Source organism: Theropithecus gelada, chromosome 5 (assembly GCF_003255815.1).
Source record: "Theropithecus gelada isolate Dixy chromosome 5, Tgel_1.0, whole genome shotgun sequence".
NCBI classification, from domain to species: Eukaryota; Metazoa; Chordata; class Mammalia; order Primates; family Cercopithecidae; genus Theropithecus; species Theropithecus gelada.
Window position 1 is genome coordinate 22,873,531 of NC_037672.1, and position 22,140 is coordinate 22,895,670.

The 22,140-nt window shown below is 40.1% G+C and overlaps 1 protein-coding gene across 5 annotated transcripts in view; it reads right to left on the reverse strand.

The window, feature by feature from the left end:
- Window positions 1-22,140, reverse strand: part of PPARGC1A (PPARG coactivator 1 alpha) — a 686,617-nt gene that overhangs the window by 220,548 nt on the left and 443,929 nt on the right. The window lies entirely within an intron of this gene.

Below are 22,140 nucleotides of genomic sequence, written 5' to 3' on the forward strand. Positions count from 1 at the left end.
AGACTAGCATGCTGCTGAAATAACCTCAGAAAGATGCACAAATACGTTGAGGGGAAAGACAGGCTTGGACAGCTTTTTAGAAAACGTTCCATACAGTTTGTAACTTGCTGGTCCTCTGGTTAGTACACACCATTGATAGCCATGATGTCTTTCTCTTGCTCTATTGTAGCCTGCCCCTCATATGTCCAATCTCTTGAAACTTGAGTGTTACTTTTCACCAGACACTCAAGGATCTCATGTGTAGCTAGATGTGCCTCAATCACTTTATGTTATTGGATGAAACCAAAAACAAACGAACAGAAACACTTCTGAGGTCTAAACTTAAAATTTGGTATGCAATAGCACCAATGCACATAGACTGTATTCTTCAACCCACCCTATATCCATTTGACTGTCAAGTTAGCTCATTTTTCCTAGATTTAATGTAATTTAATTCTAATATGTGTCAATTGTAAAATGCACATCTTTCCACATTTTGTCGTCTAATGTTTTGATGTCTAAAATTGGGAGGCATCTTATAATCAATAGTATGTCATAGTTTAATTGTCAGTGTTTTTTCTTCCTTAGTGATATATAAAGTAATTGTGTATCACACAATTATGGAGTCTTAGATTTAATGAAATACAGTATTTAAAGTAGAAATGAAGAGCCATTCCATCACGATCTTCCATAGGTTACAAGAAAATGAACTGCCCATCTAGCTCTCTCTCTCTTTCCCTTTCTCTCTCTCTCTCGCATGCACTTTTTCGTTCTTTTATTATTTGCTTAATTAAACTAGGATTTATCAAATGCCAGCTCAATGACAAGTGCTACTCTAAGCACTGAAGATGACATAATGAGCAGAAACAGATGTGGCCCCTGTCCTCATTAAGCTTATCACCTACTAAAGATAGAAATATATTGATTGAACCGCACAAAATCAAACTACAAATATAGTAAAGGGCTCTGTGGCGAGGTGCACGGTGCTATGAAGGAGCACAGGGTAATGACCTAGTTAGGAAGATTTCCCTGAGAAAGTGAAGAATGAGTAGAGATGAGAAGAAGTGACAGAGGTTGAAGGCAGGGCATATTGTGCAGAACGAATTTAGGATCCAAAGGTTTTTTGGCAGATGTAAGCATAGCTTTGAGAAGGTCACATCCCTGGAGCCCAAAGAACATGGGAGGCACAGATGTGAGATGAGATAGGAAGGGAGAGAGTCCGACCATGGCAGGGCTCTCTGTCTTTATCTTAAGAACAATCTGGAGGCAAAAGGGAGTTTGGGAAAGGTAAATGCTCAGATCAAAACCAGCATTCTGGATGCCAGGCGGGTTCCTTGGAGGGTGCAGGTTAGGAGGCTAGTGCAGTGGTCCAGTTGAGAACTGATAGGAACATAGAAACTCGGAACTGCCCTCTCTCTCCACCAGCTCAGTGTGCAGCTCTCAGCTCTGCAGTGCAGCCATTCCATCGTCTCCCGCTCTGTACACAGACTTTGCAGTGACATCCTGGGAGCAATACCCAGAGAATGAGGTCAGAATATTCAATAAAGGTTCCTGCTGCAGATGGGAGAGAACCATGAACAAAGCACAACAGAGAAGGGAGACTGGGAACGCACAAGGAGAGGAAGAGAGCACAGCCCACACGGTCTGCCAGATCTCGCCCAGCTGGGAAGCTATGTGACCAGCCTGGACTCTGTCCTCTGAACTCTCCAGCACTGAGTCAACCTATTGTACTCCTGGCTTGATCCTCATTAGATGCACTGAAGATCTCACAACCAACTTGGGGAAGATAAAAGTTTATTTGAAGCCTGAAGAAAAAGAACTCTTTATTTAAAGGGAACAGAAAAGATCCTTAGGAGCTTTTTTTTTTCCCCCCTTGGCAGATATTGACTTACAAACTGATCTTACTCCACTGGTTGGAATATATCTATTTTCAGTCCTTGTACATCTACCCTATGAATTGCGATTTGATGAAGCCATATGAACAACTAATAAAGTCTCAGTGTAAAAATGCTATATATTCTTAGGAAGGGAAAACATAAAACTTCAATCCATGGTTTATTAAAATCCCTAGGTAAGCACAGTTTACAAAGCTAAACGCCAATACCTATAATTCAGCCCATAATAACGTTAGCCATAGAGTAACTGCTATCTCTAACTGCATATAGGTTTGGTTGCCCTTCAGAAGTACGGGAGATCTAACTCCTAATGGCTTTTTATATAAAAGAAAAAACAGTCTTTGATTGACAGAATCTAATCACTAGAAGGGCAGCAAACAAAAGCTGGGAAAAGCACAGTTCCCTGTTAATTTTTTTTTCCTTGCAACATCTATAGGCATCTGATCACACAGTTGTGCAATTATTTGCTAACTGAAGATGTTATTATTCTGTTACTGTCTTAGAAAAATAGTAACCTTTCTCAGCAAAGATAAAAATATGTGGGTTCTTTTCCCGCAGTTTATATATCTTAAATCTTAGGTCATTTTTTCAGCAGCTCTCTTCTCAACTCTCCCACCATTTATCTTTCCATTCTCAGCAAGGGCTAGTTTACTTAATACAGGAAGACCTTCACATAACTTTCTGGCATTAATTATTATGGTGGCACAAACTCCCGCGTGAAATATTTGCTGCAATGTGTCCCGCAGCCTATAAAAAAAAAAAGAAAAAAAAAGTACAAGATAAAAAGAGAAGGCAAAACATTCCTGATGATTATTCATTATTTTATATCAATTTTACATAACTAATTGAGAGTTTTATTATAAAGCACAGGGCCCCTTCTGTGCAGTCTTACGTTAATAAGCTAATATAAACATTTTGAAACTGCATCTGCAAGTAAAGGAGGCAAGGAAGAAAGATGGTCAAGTTTCTTCTGCAAGCTTTGTTCTGAAAATAGGGTCTGATTTTATTCTTGCTAGAGGTGCCTTCTGATGATGGCATGAGGGTTATGAGGCAATGTGAGTGACATTAAAATAACATAGCCCTAAATCAAAACTAATAAGCAGCTCTAAAGAGTCCATCAGCACATTAGGATGGCAGGCAGTGAGAAGCTGCGCATTTCAGGGCTGACCATGTATTGCTAGTTTCTTTCTCATTCTCCTTTTTGTAACTACAAACAATTATCTGCAAACTTCCATTTTGAGAAGTGAAGTGGGTAAAACACAAGTTATGGTGAAGGTCTTCAGGGACAGTTTTGGGTGCAGCTTGACTGGAGGGAAACTGACGAGATCTGAGTTTCAGAACACAACAACATTGGAGTCTGCTTTGGAATCAGTGGCAACTTCCCACAAACAGGCTGTCACTCTGGTCCTAGCAATGGGATGTTTCCCTAGTCATTCCCACCTTTATTGGGAGTAGCTGTGAAGTAAATTGGCTGAAGCCTGTCAGTTTAACCTGCTATTTTACACAGACCCACCTACACCTCCTCTTCTAATTCCGTCCCCTGATACTCCCCTACCCAACCTTAGAATGTAGAAAAGCCATGGACCCTGTCACCAGACACCTAACATGGTACCTCACACATAGAAACCTTTCAATAGATTAGACTCGATTAGTTGATTGGTTGGTTGAATAAGTGAATCAAAGAAAAACATTGGGAGGCTACATTGGTTCAGAAAGTGCCTCTGGAGTTCTTTAGGCCTGAAGTCAAATCTTGGCCACTCCTATTATTAATACTGTGTTCTTAGGCAAGTCCTTAACCTCTCTAATCTTTGGTTTCCTCATTTACAAAATTGGTATAATCATAATCTATACCTCATAGAATTATAAATGGAATGACTTGTTCATATGTTCAACAAACTACTTATCCCAGTGCCTAGAACACAATAGACAGCTCAAAAGACAACCTTAGTTTTCAAGGTGGCTTTTTGCAGGAAAGTATGTAAAGGAGGGAGTAATTCAGAAATACCCAGAAATACACAGAAAGTGTATCCCATTACTGCCACCATTTGTTCCCTCACTCACTCCCCAGAGTCATCCATTCATTTAACAAATATTTAGTAAATGCCTACCGTATTCCTCTTCTGAGAAAAAGCACTGAATAAAAACAAAGTTTTGCTCTCATAGAACTTATGTTCTAGTGGGAAGGACAGACAAAAAAACACATCAAGAATATGTGACATGTCAGAAAGTAGTCATGCATATAAATTATTAATTCATTCATTTAATGTATATTTACTTATGACTGCTTTCTACAAAAATATACATAACACATTTTCTGATCATAGGGTAGTAATTTTGATAAATATGTACCTAAACTATAAAACATGGAGAACAATAAGAACCTGAAACTGTCTACATAGCCTCCTCTGAGCAGACTACATTCCTGTAATATTTGCTTAAGCAGAACATAAATGCTGTAAATTGTGATTACTGACACACTCCAGGTTGGGGCAGGGTCTCCAAAAACCAAAACTGAGATCTTGGTTTTAGAATGGCAGAGAGTCCCCGTGAGTGATAATTTTCACTTGGCATCATACAGAAATTCAGGGAACTGCTCGGGACCATCTGTTCAACTATGATAATGAGGGGTAGTGGGTTTCTCTGGGGAATGTGCTGAGATGTATGAAGAATTAGTAGCAGAAAAAGGACCTTTGCAGATTCCAGAACAAATGGAAGGGACCACTGTCATCCTGTCTGCTACCTGTAAAACTGCAGGTTGCCAACCCTTCTTTCTTCTTTTAAATGCAAACTAAGTCATCTGCAAAATAATAGACTTTAGAGTAAGGTCATCTTTTTTAGCGAGGTCAAAACTTTCTGTCCCTTCTCTCTGGAGCTCTTGGGCAAAGGTACCCATGTATGGACTTCACCATCAGCCATCCGGCCTTTCGCATCCCATCTTAAGGGCTTGAAGGAAACAAGACAGCCCCAATTATGCATTTACAGACTCATCCACACAAGCACTCACACATACACACACTCACACCTATGCATGCAAACACATATTACAGACTCTCATTCAAGGAGTTTATAGAACTTTCACTCCTATACTCAGAGAATAAACAAGACCATTTGAACCCAAGAGGAAACATGCTAACGTTGCTTAATTTTCCAGTCTGTGACCTCTGCTGAGAGTCACTGGGGACCATCTGAAGGCTGCCCACAGACTGCTCTCCTGTGTTCACGATGTCCTAGATTTTCCTTCTCACTGAACTTTCCTGACCCTTAGTCACTACAACTAATGCTGCAGCTCTTTAATGCCCAATGCCTGAATTTAGTCCTCCCAGAACCTGCAGGAAAATGGTGGAAAGAGAATAAACTTCATCACAAGTTTGTGGCAGCAGCTTCACATGAAATCTGTGGCAACCTATACCTTTTTGGAACAAACATTGCCTCTTTAAGGACAATTAGGTATTTATTGGTACAATACATAATTTATTCTGGAGGTTACTGGTTTATGAAGGTATGGGAAAACTGCCAACTTATCATATGAACAGCAGTTATGAGTAATAATAAGGGTTATAATTTACATTTAAATTCTGTTTTTACGTTAATGAGGTACCTAAAATGCAACCCGGCAAAAGGCATTTTGTGCACATAATCTCTTGCTACCTAAAATAGAAATCTGGTTTTATATTATAACTTGTATACTCCCAGCCTCCTCATAGGAGCGCCTATAATATTCACTTAAAAACTAGTGATGGGGCGACTTGACAAAATGTAGCTGCCATCATGAGCCCAATTAATCTTAGACACCAAGAAATATTTTTCATGAAGTGTCTAGAGTAATTAATGCTCAACTGCTTGTATACAAAGAGGTGAGCTGTTTGGCAGAAAAAATACGTTGTGGGTCACCAGACCTCCTAGGGTGACCACAGAGTTGGTCATTTCTAGGTGAGGATGGTGATATTAGGGAAGCCGATTGTCAAGAAGTACAAGTCTTCTACTAACGGTGGACCTGAACATATTATGCTCCTGATTCATTAGTCAGACTGGACATTTGATTTCTACTATTCACTCTTAGCCTCCCCTCCACAGACAGCATCTAGCCTGGACTTCTACCTGGCCTATCCTGTGGTCATTGTCAGCCCATCTGAATTGTACACTCCCCTCTGCCGCAGACCTTTAATGGTCTACCTCGTGCCAACCTGCTTTTCTGCTCTGAGGCCCTGCTTCATGACACTTTCCAGATCTAGATCGCTCATCTTGAACTCAGTTGTGGCTTGCTCATCAGCCTCCAAAGCCCTTCCTTGTCCCCACACCTGGTAAAATATCGAAGTGGAGAACCTGCCAAAACCTTAGGAAATCTTTACTCATTCAGATCAGGTGGGAAGAAAGACTAATTACTAATAAAAGAGAGACTATATTTGGAAATAAAAGATATATTTTTGTATATTTTTCAAAATATACAGTAAATCCAACTGGACTATCAGTGGATTTATTTGCAGCATTCCTTGATAGCTCTGTGGCTAACGAAAGAGAAACAAGGTTTTGTGATTGAGCAAGTATTTCCAGAACAAGTAGAAGCGGCCGCCCATCATCCCGTCTGCTCCCTGTAAACTGCAGGTCGCCACAAGCACACACTTTCTTCTCCTGCATTTTTTATTTCACACATGCAATCACACAATCTTATTAGAAAACCCCTGTAACAGGTTGCTCCAGGGTGAGATTCATTCATTTAGCCCCTAGTTGTGTTTAGCACCTACTATGGGCAAAATGGTTAGATGCTGTCGATGTGGCAGAGAACAAGACAGATGTGGCTCCTACCTTGGCAGCACTAACGTGTCACAAATTCTAAATTAGCAGAGCATTAATGAATTAATTTTTTATTTTGCTATGCATGGAGAAGCACAAAATTGTAACTAAATTTTTCGCAATTTCAAATCCGAGTTCAACGTCTGCTAAAAAATTAGTAAGTTAATCACCACCATATACTCTTCTTCTTCTTCTACTCAATTCCCCTTTTCCTCCCCACTGTAGTCCAAATATCACTTCCCAAGTGCCTTCCCTATTCCCCCAGGCATGGCTTTGTCTCCTTGTCCTCTCTCCTTCTTCTCTTTGTATTCATCATTAAATAGTCTATCAAAAGTTCACGAGTGGTCATTTTTGCCTACTTGCTTTCCTAATAGACTGTAACCTCCCTGAGGCATGGTTTATCTTCCTCGAACTGTCTTCTTCCAGAGCTCCAGAGCACAACATTGCAAAAGCAGGGACTTAGGAAGTAGAATTCACGTTCTCAAATATTCCCTTGCTGTCATATGAATTCCGTCCTTACTCTCCTGCACACACAATGACCATTCCCAATCCTGCTTGGGTAAGTTCATTAAACAACTAAATTTTTGGCAAAAGGAAATGCAATAATTGCACATGTCCCATGCCTGGACATTTAGTCAGTCAATTCGTACCTAAGGAAGTCACAGTTGTGAAGCACTGCTAGGGTGCCAAGAATTAATTACCCCCAAATAAGTTCTTGGGGAAGGACCAAGTTTCCCTCATCAACATTCAAGGCAAATGCCATCACACAAAGGGAAAGGGGAAGAAAAACCCAGAAGTCTGAACAGGAAAGAGCATTAAAAAAGAAAGCAGGGAAATAAAAGAAGTGTATTAGAGCAGCCACACGCCTTCTTCCTCACGCAATGCTGTAGGATGACGTATGTAAGGGAAACTTCAGTTTACATTCAAGACCTCATTCTTAGCATCAAAAGCCTGGTATTTCCAAACCGAGAGCAACCTAAATATTTTTGTCAAGAAAAGAGAACTTCTCCCTGTTGCAGTAATGAAATAAAGCAAATACAAATAAAGCTGAGTTCAAATACGGTTGCAAAAGCCCCAGCTGAAGCCAGAATGAACAAGAGGCTCCCTCTGCACCTCGACCCTCACTTGCATCTTCCCTTTGGATGCACTTATCAATAGAGGTAGATGGAACATGATGCTCAGGAGGCAGGTGGCAGCCGGCACAGGTGCCATCAGAGCCACTGACTGAACACACAGATCTTTTGATGTTTGTATTCATTTTCTGTCATTGCATTACTAATCATCAAAACTTCAGTGATTTAAAACAATACACCTTTATTATCTCATGGTTTCTGTGGATCAGATGAGCATAGTCTAGCTGAATCCTCTTCTCACGGCCTTGCAAGGCTACAATCAAGATGTCAGCCAGTCTGTGTTCTCATCTGGAGCTTAGGATCCTCTTCCAAACTCAATCAAAGTGTTACCAATATTCAGTTCCTTGAAGTTGTAAAACTGAGGCCCTCAGCTCCAGAGGGCCATCCTTCTTCATAGGCAGCTCAAAACATAGCTGCTTGCTTTGTCATGGCCATGAGGAGAGTATCTGTCGCCTCAGGAAAGACCCACCCCTTCTTTTAAAAAGCTTTCACCTGATTAACTCAGACCCACCCAGAATTACCTCTCTTTTGATTAATTCAAAATCAACTGATTTGGGACCTAATTTCAGCTGTAAAATCCACGTGCTTTTGCTTTATCGTGTAACCTAATCACAAAAGTGACATCCCATCATATTCACATGTCTTAACCACACTGAAGAGGAGGGGATTAGACAGGCGGGAATCTCAGGGGCCATCATGATATTCTGTCTGCAGCAATGTTGCAATTCACACTTGACATTTCCAGCTCCATCTCTAGCACAGGAAGAAACAAGGAAAAATGGGTGGAGAAGGAAGGCAGGAATCCATTCTGTGGATAGAGTTAGTGGGCTGAGCCATATGAAATTGCCAATATTTCATCATATGTAGGTCAACAGAAATAGATGATATACAGTCATAAATAAATACACACAGAAACACATACACATATATTTGTATGTCTACATATACATACACAAATATAGTTTAGGGATAGGAATAGGTATAGATGATATAGAGACAGCAATAGAGATAGAGGTAGAGCCTCCTTTCATAAAGCGAGGTCTCTTAAGTCTTTCTAAAATCCTGTTGCTAGGTACCAATGAATACTCTTCCAGTTTGGTTCATAGTATTCCTATATAAGCTGATATTTCAGCGGTTTTATGGGTAAAACAGTTACTATTTACTCTCCATTTTAACAGGTCTTCTTTTTCACCTTCACTTTCATTTTTGCAGCAACAATGAAGTCCCAAGGAAGCAAGGAAAAAGGGAAAGCTCATCCTAGATCTTGCTTTTATTTCTGAGTTAAACTATCATTATGACTGCCTAGATCTTCAACAGCTCGGAGCTGACAATGCTATTCTCAGTTCACAGTGGAGTGTGTGTGTGTGTCTGTGTGCGTGTGTGAGTGTAATGCACTCTTGCGTACAGGCACTTGGGAGACTCTAGAAGGAAAGGTCTTCAAAGTACTTGTCATTTCTGGTAGATGTGTTAAGTTGCATCTAACAGACAGTACATATGACATACAAAACTTCTCAGAGAAAGCCTTGTCCAAAGCAGAAACACATTGCAAAATTAAAGTAAACTAATGTTCATTTCATAAGATGGGAGAACTTCAAGAAGAAACCATATATTCGCTTGAAGAGAAAATACCTGCTTTATTGCCAACAGTTGCTAAAGAGATGAGATTGATGTCCATGGAGAATCCCAACAGCAGAAACGCATGAGTTCATTGGAAGCTGATAAAGCATGCAGAAATATGTGACTGTGTGTGCTTTTGTTTGATAAAATCACTGCCAATACAGTGGTGCTTAGGCTGCAATAATTGCAATATGAGTAGAACAATATGAACCCAAAATGTCAGAATTCCAATTGTTTAAGCAAGGAAACAGTTTGTAAATATTCTGAAAATTGGAAACTATTATTTTAGTGCAATTCTGTTGGAAATAAGAATTAGAATTTGAATCATCAATACATATGACCATTTCAAGGGCTCATGGAAAAGGAAAATTGAACATTTACTGAGAAATTGGGTCACAATGTGGTGTGATGGGGATTGGGATAGAATGAGAGGAAAGCAGCACTTTTTCACTTAAATAAATATTTGAACTAATCGGCCAAATCTAACCCATTTTTCAGCGACTTCATGTATAACCAAAGACAATTATTTTCTCCTCTCTCTGCTTCAGTTTTATAAACATACACGAAAATGTTCATTCATTTAAAAAGCATCCATTAAATGGTAAACACAGGCAGGCCAGGCATTGATGTGCTCTTGGCCTATTCAGAAAGATTGCCACAGCCAGAGGGGCAATAACAGGGAAAAGTTATCACACAATTGTGGGGAAAAGGAAAATTCAGACATGATCCCATGAAGGTGCTTCCTGAAGCCTAGAAGAGTTATGAATATACTGTATCATTGGAAACTAGACAGGCTCCAATAGAATTTCTAAGTTCTTTCAACTTTTGTTGCTGTTCAAATTGAGATAAAATTTATTTGTTTATTTTATGACTCCTAAGGTTAAGACAATGAATAACACACCTGAGAAATATCAGAGGACAAATTACACCAATAGAGCTAAATGGTTGACTCGGGTATCAATGATCCCAAATGACATTAGGAGTTGTTTCATAGCAATTCTCGTAACAACATTCTCCATCTTGGGTAAAGTCATAGGAACTAGAATTTCCATTGTTCTCACTCCTTTCAGTGGAGACGAAAGGGGGATTCCAGGAGAGCAAACTGTAGGAACAGGAAGGAAGAGAACAGAGATAGCAAAGTGTCTACAGAGATTAGGGTAGTAACATAAGTGAATGAAGATCCCAAGGGATGAGGGCAGAGCTGCGATGTATTGGAGAACATGGGAAGCTGCCCTCTCCATGTCAGCCCTCTATTGCCATGTGAAAGGTACACAGAGAGGTTCAATCTTCTGATCTTTTAAAAGACAGTGCAATTCGTTATGTAAAATTTTTGAAACTGGCAACCAATTTAAAAAATTTAGGCAGTATTTGGATCAAAGAACAAAACCAGGTAACCAGTTGTGACTTCAAGAGTAGAAGAGAAAACATGAAGACACTCAAATCCTAACATTGTATGTGAAATTAGCCTCAGATAGTAATTCTTGAGAACTAAAAGGGCTCTGAAGAAATGAATGATGAAGGTGAGTTTTGTTGGTAAACCTAAGACTCCATGGCAAGGGAGGGAATCTGAGGGTAGTGGAGAATGTTTTGTACATAATAGTGTACACCAGAGATATATATATATAAAAAAAAAGACAAGATGGTTAAGCAAACAGAGAGATAGTGCGCATACAGAGAGAGGGAAAGAGAAACCACAAAGGAACAAGGAAAGAGAGAAACTAAGGCAGAAATGGGCATCTCAGAAAGTAAATATACTTCATTAAATTTGTAGTTAGAGTATTTTTCCTAACAAAACAGTTTTTAGCAATTTTGACTGACAACAATGACATCATTATTTACAGCATTTAGCATACTTTATGATGTTCAACTTTTGGGTGTGTTAAAGATGAATGGGACCCTAGAAAAAAACTTATTATTCCCAGGATTAAATACTTAACAAATGGCAAAATTGTCTAAGGACAGTTTTGAAAGTATGATAGCTTTGGGACAAATATAATTTTCCCTTGCAAAAAAACTTGTAGTTAAAAGGATAAAATATTCATAAATGTGTTTTAGCCCTTTGGAGGAAAATAGACACATTCACTTATACTCAGTCTTATACATGAACACATATGCTTCCTGTCTCAGAAAGAAATATATTCAACTGGAAGCCCTAAAACTTCCAGAACTCTAAGGGTCAAGTTATAGCATCATAAAAATGATAAATCTCCATTTGTGAAAATAATTTTCCATTTATGAAGAAAATTAAGGGACTTGGCCCACTCCTGAGGTATGAATATAAACAGATATTTATAGCAATCATGTGTCCCTTCCAAACATTAATTCAATTTTTACAAAATCCGTTGGGATTTAGACCCAACTATTTCAATAAAGACTTGATATAAAACTACTCTCAGTTCTTCTGGCTTTTTTTCCCTGAACAGGTACAATTTTCTTTTTTCTTTTTTAACAAGAGTCAGTAAAAGTGTTTAAAATGTCACAAGTTACTTTTTCAAATTTCTATCCAGATAAGTCATATTTTGAAAATGACAACTAGTCTTTCTGCACATAGCCATTTTAGAAAGTTTTATAGCTTATCCAATTTAATTCAGAGGGTAGATGGGTGAGGGTTTGGATGTGGGGTGAGGGTGGTGAGGGGGGGCAAACCATGCCTCACCCTGCCCATAAATGCCAATCAACCTCAAGGCGGAGGCACAGGTCTCCATTTTTCAAATGTCAGTAAGTCTTCTAATAAAAAAAATATATGGGGCCAAGCGACTATATAGTTCTCATTCCTCATGATCTCATTTTCAAATGTTCCTGATCTTTCATCTCTTGCTTATGTTTTCTGATGGAATGACACAACCTCCAGCACATTCAAGTTCACATCCCAAATCTCTGATAAAGCCTTACTGACACTTTGACTTTTTTTTTTTTCCACCACTAAAGATCTCCCCCATTTCCCCCACCTGGGGGACCTCATCTCATTTTAAAGTTTTCTTTTTTCCAATCAAAAATAGATTTTAATCAAGTATAGCATTGTAAAAAAATGTAGGGAAGCAAAAAAAAAAAAGCAATTAAAACATTAAAATTTGTATTCCCATAAACCAGGGATACACCTAGGTATTATTTTTCTATGTGTGAGTATATATTTATGCTCATGATATTTGAACAAACAATAGAATGATACTATTTTGCAAACCCATGTTTCACTTAAATTATTGTGAACACTCTTCTTCCATTAAATATCATCCACATGGTTCTTAATAGCCAAATTACACAATAGCCCTTGTACATATATGCTATAATATATTTAGGCAATTCAATTTTTCACTATTGTAAACAATGCTGTGAAGAACATCTTTCCAACCAAATCTTTGGACATATTCCTACATCTAATCTTAGGCTAGATTCCTAAAAACAGCACCAGCAATAATAATAGAAATAATTATATTTATTGAGGAGTTACTTTATGCCAGGTTCTGACCAAACACTTCCATACATTGTCTCATTTAATCTTTAAACCAACTCCAGTTTTACAGGTTAGAAAACTGAGCTGTAATGATTGATAAGTAATTTATCTTAGGAAGTACAATTTCCAGATCTCCAAGACCTGGCTGAATTCCAAATTCATCCACACTCTTCTACTACCCTGAGGGTAGAAGTTTCAGCTCAGACAATATTCACGTTTTAAAGTATTTTGACGAGACACTAAAGAGCCCTCCAGTTATAACAAAGTCCACTGTCTCCATATATCTAAGGGTTGGGTTTTCCCAGCACTGTCCAGAAACATCTTACCAACACCACCAACACAATTTAAACACGGCCTTTAAGTTAGCTTTAACACCTCAGAAAACGGGGCTATAAAAATAAGCAAAAGACCTGGGACTCAAATTGAACATAAAAGTTGTTGCAGATATTGTTTCTTGACAAACAGCCTCTCCAAACCACATAAATTGTCCAAAACCTCTTAAACCTTTGCTCTACATCACCCACATAGGACTGCAAAGGGAATACTGCAAAGGAACTACAGGCTAATTGAAAAATCATTCACTTGAGATGCTGTAAGGATCATGCTCCATTTCTACAGACATATATAGAAACTGGAAACACGTGGAGTCCTTACTGACCTGAGCAACTGGCTAATCAGCACACTCATAGAGAAATTATCTCCTTTCTCCTACCTTGCATGGCTGGATTCATAGTTAATAATTCATGGGAGATTGAAAAACAAAATCTCTGCAGGGGAGATCAGGTATCCAAACTCCATCCACTCCTTCATCTTGGCTTCTTCCCTTTCAAAGAGAAACTGCAATATTGACCGACAAGCCAGTCTACCACCCAAGCACTGATGTTTCTAAAAGCTATTGTTCAAAGATCATTATCACGGTTTTCCATTAGCAGGACTACGTAAACGCTTTCCTAAATAATCCTGTCAATGGCTTAAAAATATATTTATTTTTGGAAGAAAGGCTCAATACGGCACTGGCAAGGGGATTATATTGATCCTCATTTTGGAGGATTTTTTCCCTTGCTTTTTTTGAGGGACAATTAATATTGACTTTACCTATCATTAATTTTCCACAGTCGGCCGGGGCTTTTAGGTTTTATAAGTATAATATCAATACAGACTGTCTTAGAAACTTATTTATTCTATGTTTTTCTCCTGAATTCAATGTTCTCTATCCCCACAAGACAATGCTTCACAGGTTTAAGCAATCTGCTACTAGAGAATTCAATGCTTGTAAGGAGATGGGCTCCCCTTATTTTTCCAAAGAGATCGGGATGTGAGTAGAAGACAGTGATTTCACAGCTCCTCTGTCTCTGAAGCCTCCATGAGCCCAGGGGTATCTGGACATGCATTTTTCTCCCCACGGTGAGCATCAGTACTTTGTACTTTTCTTCTGTGAAATACCTCTTTCTCTTCATTCTGTCAAGAATCCCTACGAGAACACCAAGGATGCTGTTACAAGTTAAAACCCTGCCTCTGTGGCTCTGCTCAGGCCAGTGTGGCAGTTGGCCTGGCATTGCTGAGGCTGCAAAAACATGAGGGCTTCCAGTCAACTGCCCAGTCTTCTTGGCAACGACCTGTGTACCTCTGGGCATGAAAGCCCTTCATGACCTCTGAAGTGCCACCAAAATAGGTCGGCCTTGAAGCAGGGTTCCTGGCCCATAGCATGCAAGCAGGGTTCCCCTCCTCTGGCCCTCTGCCCCTTGCAGGCACAGGAGAAATTGCAGAGGCTCTGCTGACTGTGCAGCTGCCTCCAGGGGACTATGGACCACCCATCACCAAGAGTCTCCTCACCCAGGAGCATCCCTCCTCCAGCATTCTATCCTGTCTCACACAGGCTTATGCTGGGCAGTGGCCAGTCAGGTCTTTCAAAGCCCATGGCTAAGAAGCACACAGGTCGCTTGCTGGCCCTCTCACTGAGCAGATGTCCTAACAGTGATATGTCTATTCATTCCTTTCTCAGTGATGTACTTAGAGCTGATTCTCAGCCGGGTACAAAGTACCCACCAAAGATGTTTGTCCAGTCCTCAAGAAGCTCACAGTACATATTATCTAGTGGGGTAGGGAGGGTGAGAAGTGCAGGGGGCGGGGGGGCATAGAAATATCACAAAAATTGTGATACATTTAGTGTTAGGAGTAAGTACAACACGTACCTGTTTATTCATATTAGAAGAACAGGCTGCTCTCTTTACAAGCTAGGTTATCTTGGGCAAGTTCCTAAATCTCTCTGTGCCATGTTCATCACCTCTAAAATGAAGCTCATAACAGCTGTCCTACCTTAAAGCATTCTTAGGAAGATTAAACAAGGCAATACAGGAGAAGTGTTCAGAACAGTGCCTGACAGTGAGCATCAGATGTGTTCAATGTCACTAGCATTAGCATCCCTGTCTCAGTTCACCTATAGCTGGGATGAGTAGGGGGTGAGACCATTAAAAGGGGCCCCCAATGCAGAATGAAGCAGAGAGGTCAGAGAAACCCTTGCAAAATAGATGATGCAAGAGCTCTGTCTCTAAGAAAGGCCACTTAGTACAATGTGGCCAGCATGGGAGTGATGGTAAGAACTGAGACGGGAGAGGCGGGGGTGGCCAGTGCTAGGGAAGACAGTGGTGTGAGAAGGTACCTGGCAGAGAGGCCAGGTCAGGCTGCAAGGGAGAGTGACAGGGCTGAGCTACAGATGGACGGATGAGCGTGCAGGTGAAGGAATCCTTGCTCCTTGGCACAGCAAACTCTCTTTTGCTCTTTCTGCCTGGCTCTCTGTATCTCACTCTCTGAACATCTTCTCGTTGCCTCTGAAAGTTTCTTTCCTTCCTCCCTTGTCGCTTTTTTTGTCCATCTATATCACTGGGCCGACGTGTCTGTTCTCTCCCTTCTCTCTCCAACTATGTCTTTCCCTCCCTGAGTTCCTCCCTCTCACCCTGCTCTCTTTTCCCGCAGTGCTCACTGCCTTCCTACATACATATCAATTACTTCCTGTGCCTGTCACTTCGTGTTGGACCCTCTCCCTTGCCCACTGTAATGTAAGTGCCACGGGGCTGGGGTTTTCTGCCTGTCTGCTCCCTGACAGATTCCAAGCACCCAGCAAAGCATGTGGCACATCCGAGTAAATCCAGAATTCGTTCTGCTGGTGGTAATGATGAGCAATGCGCCAGGGAGGTGAAGGTGAGATGGGAGCAGGGGCTCCCTCCCTTAACGGGAATCAGAACCCCTGATTTGAAGTGGGTGTCACCAGTTGCCTCAGATTAGAGAGGAGCCGGAGCCCCTGGGCGATAAGGATAGGGATTGGGTCCTAGCCCACGTGACCACTCAGTTCTGCTGTGGCTCAGGCCACGTGTCTCTTTCAATCCCAAATGGATATGAAGCCTAAGCAAGAAATAAACCTTTCCTGTTTTAAGGATTGAAATTTCAGCGTTGTTTGTTACTGTATCAGAACCTAATCCCTCCTGACATATAAAACTAAAAATAATCCAGCAACTGTACTTGAAATTGGGATGAATAAGACAAGTGCCTTAACCTCTAGGAGCTTAATATTTTGAGACATGATAGGAAGAAAAATGTGAAGGCAACACTTAAAATGCTGATTAAATTCTTTTATAATTTACTCTTAATTTCTCAACTCTACTATAACTATTTTTAGTTAATACTATTTTATGATATGTATATATATATTCATGATTTTTATATGGTTATTATATTAGATATACTTTGGAGGATTTTATTCTTTTCTTATCTAAGAGTATTGACAAATACTTGCCATAGGTTTGCATTAGTCATCACTGTTATGATGAATATTTAAGATCAAATTAATTTTGATTGTTTTATTCTTTTCTCAGGAAGTTACAGGAAAAACTCAAACTGGCTTAAGTTATAGGAAAGTTTAATATTTCACATATATGGAAGTAGAAGCCTAAGTTAACAGAAAAAAAAGACAGGTTTAGAAAAAAGCAGTTAAGGGCCAACTGAGATCCTCACCAATAAGTAGAGAAAGACAGAGACCAGTGGCCCCTTGGTGCCACACATAGGCTCCCTGCTGTAGTGTTCAGGACACTCCTGTCTGTTCACTGCAGAGTTTTCCAGCTGTGATACCACAAGGACACAGGAGTTGATATCACAGAAAACATATACTCCTGGGGCCATAGACTTAAGTTTTATTTCCCTTCAACACTTAAAATAGAGATAATATCATCACTAGCCAAGAGAAACTAAGACAGGTCAATAAAATCATCCCCTTACCTTTAAGCAAACATCTGTTGAGCTCCTATTCTAGCCAGAGATTGTCCTGGATCCTCCAGCTGCACCAAAGCTGGATCACACAGGGATTCTGTCCAGAGGCATTAATAACCCCCAAACACTGGAATACAAGGTAGAAATACTAAGTGGCATGAGAAAAGTGAAGAAAACATGAGGGCTGATCAGAGAAGGTGGTATCCCTGACAATTGATAGCTGAAATTGTTTTGTTACAAATCTTCAAAGCAGATGGAAAGCTTCTTTGACGAATGCATTCCAAAGTGTAGGCAACTAAAGCTGCAGATTATAGCTAAAATGCTGTCCTGGGATATCCATAGTGCAAACACAGGCATGATTTGCTTGTTTTTGCCTTCCCTCTGGATGTAATCAACAGCTGGAAGTAATGGACAACCCACATGTACCGGGAAGACTAGAATAAGAGCTGGCAAACAGCCTGTGTTCCAATGTAACTCATTGATGGACACCTTACCAAGTTCAGGATTAGGCTTCTGATCCTGCCAGGATTAGCATTTACAAAGTGCACTCTATGTGCCACTTCCTTGCCCAGACACTTTACATGACTTATCTCACGTAATCCTCCCCACGAGCACACCTCACAGACATGGAAACTGAGGCTGAGTGGTTAAGTCAAGTCACACAGTGGGTGAATGATGAAACCAGATTTGGAATGCATGTGCATCTGATTCCATGGACCACGTTCCTTCCACTGCGTCAGCAGCCAGTTCTTCCCTGGCTTAGTTCACAGGAAGCAGCTCTCATCTCCTTCCACCTTCACTGTCTGCCTGTATTGTCCTAGTTGACTCAATCTTGGGTTTTGCCTTTTCTCAACAGCCTTGTCATATTGCTGCCCATACCCAGTGTGACAATCCCTAAATTCTGATGGGCAGCAATTTAGATCCACATCATCCTATCCAGGTCTTTCTCAAAAACAGACTTTGACGGTTCTCTGGAAATGAAAAGCAGCAAGCATCATGGTATCTAATGACAATTTAAACAGGCCAGCCAGTGGTCAAGCTGTCCCATTGGCTAAGTTTATCAAGTCATTCCTATGTAAGTGCGTATTAGTTCACACAATAGCACAATGCAAGGATGGGGAAGCATTGCCAAATAGCTGCTGTGCTCTGCAGTTCTGTAATATTTATCTAATAGCTAATATAATATCAAGTGACAGTTGAAACAGGCTACTTTCACCTAATCTGAGCATGTTATATACAAAACAGCTCTGACCCTGGCTTGATTCCTTAAAGCATGTAGGATTTAATTATCTCCCACTGTTATAGAAGTAACGACATGTTACTTAGTACTTTCAATACTGATAAATAAACTCCTTCTGACAAGTGAGCTAGAAACGCACCCTGTTACAAAGTTGCAATATAAAATGTGCTGTTCCTAAACTGGAAATTTCCTTTCCTAATGGTGAAAATGATCCGTAGTCCTTTAAAATGGATAGTTCTGGACTTTCTAAATATGGTACACCTAGGGCAATGAGATATGCAGTGTCTTTTCTTCACGTGCTCATTGGGATGAATTAACAAAAGGAGACTAGGAGCATGAGGAAAGAGAAAGGAGAGATGCCTCTGTGTATTTTATTAACACAGAACTTCAAATAAACATCGGTGGGAGTCTCAATACACTTGACTATACACCATCATCTTTATGTCATAGCTAAGGCCCTGGATTTTGAGAGTACAGTAGAGATTTATCTTCGGAGATAAAATCTCCAGTTTCTCACAATTCACATTCATTTCTCTCATCTTTCTTGAAAGAGTACTCTCTCCTCCCTCCCCAAGAATCTCAGATCTGTTCCCTCCTCCCTGCCCCACCCCTTTCAAATCTCTCTTATTTAACTGAGTTTGACATGTCTCTAATACTTATTTAGAGCTGCCTGTCACCTCTGCCCAATGCCTCGCCCCCTCACAGATGGGTATTTGCTGCTACACATTGTCACCGGGAAATAAGATATGGATATTGAAACAAATGGCACAGGAGCCAGCAAAGCCTCAAGTGCAATAGATAGAGGGAGATGGAGTAAGAGACATTGTCATAAATATACGTAATGTTCAGTAAAGGAGGAGTTGCTCTCAACTGACCTAAATATAACTCCAGGTGTAGGTGATGTTTAAAAATCATCATCTAATTCAATGCGGAAGGGAGGAGGAGGAAAAAAAATGTGTCCTGGAGCTGTAACTGTCATTCCTTAAGCTGCTGTTGCCCTGTTTTCCAAAGATTCTTTTTGAGAATCTTATAAGTTATAAATTTGTGTGTGTAAACGTGTGGTCCATGATACACACTCAATCCAAAGTAATGCTGTGCTTTGTCTGCACTGCACCTTTAAAATCTTTGAAAGAGTTGCCAACATTTAAAATTAAAATATTTTACCTAAAATGAAGAAAACTTGCTTCTTTAGAAAATTTCAAAGGTCTGACAGTCCTGGATTGGCAGGACTTCTGCTAACAATTAGTTGATGCTAAGAAGCAACTTTTCCTCACAGTGGAATATGTGGTGTCCAGTTGGCCTCGCTTCCCACCAGTCCAAATTGCCCTCCACCTGACTATGTCATGCATTTGCATGATCTGTGGGCCCATGCATTTCTGATTCCTGCCATAGACCTTCTCTCCAGAGAATGTCTGTATACACAAAATTCGCGGTAAAAATTCAAAGGTACATGGAACTCCTGGAAGAGATTATCTGTTATCCAGTGCTCCAAGAGCTTGGCTGAGTCACCTATCTGATCTTCAGCTTCCTTTTCTGTAGAAGAAAGAGTATGCATAATGATATTTCAAGTCCCTTTCTCCCTTTGCATTTAAGTGAAAAGACAAAACTTCTTTCTAAATCAATACTCGAGGTCAGTATGAAAAGCTTAGTTTCAAAAAAAATTAAATTCTGTAGACCAATAAAGGAGCCACCACCAACAACACAGACAGTCAAAGACTCTGTAGGAGAAAACTGGCAAGTTTTTGGACACATGCTTCCACCAAATAATCGTCCATCCACCACTCTGAACCATGGAGTGTCCACTTTGCACAACAGGCAATCATCTGCAGTTTGTCTAAGGAGCAGGGTGTATAGGGAAGCTGTGGGATAAGAAACACAGCCCGAGAAATCTTTCCAGCAACAATGCAGTTGTATATGTTCAAGAAGAGAACTCACGCTGCAGGACTAAATCTCAAGTAAGAAGCTGATAACGTGCCTTAAATTGCTCTGTTGATCCTCCCATGCTGCCCTCTTTCCCCCGAATTTTATAAATAACACCTAAATATAAATTAAGCCACTCACATAATGGCTATTTTCTAACGGATCAGTAAAGTGGTGGAGACATACAAGGAAAGCTGTATTTTGCCCTGCTACTTACAGACTCCTAGGCTTTTAGTAACAGAAAGGACTTTCAAGAGGCCCTATTGTCCGCTTATTTTACCAAGGATGCCAAGAACCAGAGCAGGGGAAACATTTTGCCCAAGATGTAGGATCATGCACACCTGACCCCAGACTAGTGTGTCTGTGTGTGTGTGCGCGCACATTTTTGCCTGTAATGCCAACTCCACCATTTAGAGCATAGCATGGGCTATAGAATCAGACTGCCTGCATTCAAACCTTGGTTCAGTTCTTACTACCCAAGTCCCAATATTTCCCTTGACTCTCTTTCTTCCTCTATAAAAGTGGAAATAATGGTAGTGTTTATCTCATAGTATTGCGTGAAGATAAAATGAGATAAATCATATAAACTACTTGGAACAAGGCCCAACACATAGTAAAAACTAAGTAAACGTTAACTCATTATGTATTATCAGTCTTTTTTTCTGGTTAGACTGAAAACAGTGTGGGATGCATCCAGGTTTACCCTGGGCTCAACCTGTGGGGTTTCTGTGTACTCACTATGGGTTATTGAACAAGTATCTTAACTATCTTGAAATTTAATTACTGATCAGTGAAATGCTGAGAGAATTCAATGAACAATGTGTATGGAAATGATCAGTACCATGTCTAACACGTCACAGGTGCTAAGGAAAAATAGTTGTAATAATTAATCATTAATATTATCCTTGAGGTGCATTGTTTTTGGTTGAAGGCTGTGGGTTTTCTCCTACAGGGAGTAGGTGATGTCTTGAAACTCTACCCTTTTTCCACCTCACAACATACCAATCGGCACCCATAATAATCACTAAGAGTTTATCCTCCAGATACTGTGCTAAGTGCATTTCATATATTAATGCATTGAATCCTCACAGCTATACTCTGAAATAGGTCATATTATTATCATCCCCCATTTAATAGGTGAGGAGACTGAGGCATGGAAAATTAAAGTAACTTAGTCAAAGGCCTTCAACCAAAATGGAAAAAGCTAGAATTTAACACCAGGCATTGGACCCCAAGGCTCCTCAAGGAAAAAGAAAATCTGTGGTGCTACTGGCTCCCTAAGGAAACAAAATTTATTCTCATAGTAAGCCTTATTGCTGGCCGTTTCTGCCACAGCATTTGGAAATAAATGGGCAGAGATTTAAAATGATAAAATAAAACTTAATTTCTTTCATAGAATAAGAAAACTGACAACTATTTTCTGACAAACATGACAGTTGAGACACATTGACATGTGGAATATTAACTGCATCGAATCAAATAATCCACCCCAAATCATTATCAAAGTGCCACTTGGAATTTTGTCCTTGTCAAAATGAATGGCTTCCATTTGTTGAGCACCTACGCCATGCCAGGGACCATCTACGAGCCTCTGAGGAGATGTCATTTAATCCTAATGTCATACAGGTACGAAATGACAGAGTCAGGGCTTGCTCAGGGTCCAACCCACTTTACGCCCAAGCTCTGTGCACTATGAGTCAAGGAAGAATACAAAGAGGTTAACAGGGAAGGTTCTGGAACCAGCTGCCTGCCTTCCAATGCTGGCTCCTCATCTCACTGCCTGTAGCCATAGAAAGTTATTTATGGTGCTTCTGTTCCCTCTCCTGCAACATGGGGGAAATAAGCCTCCCGAGA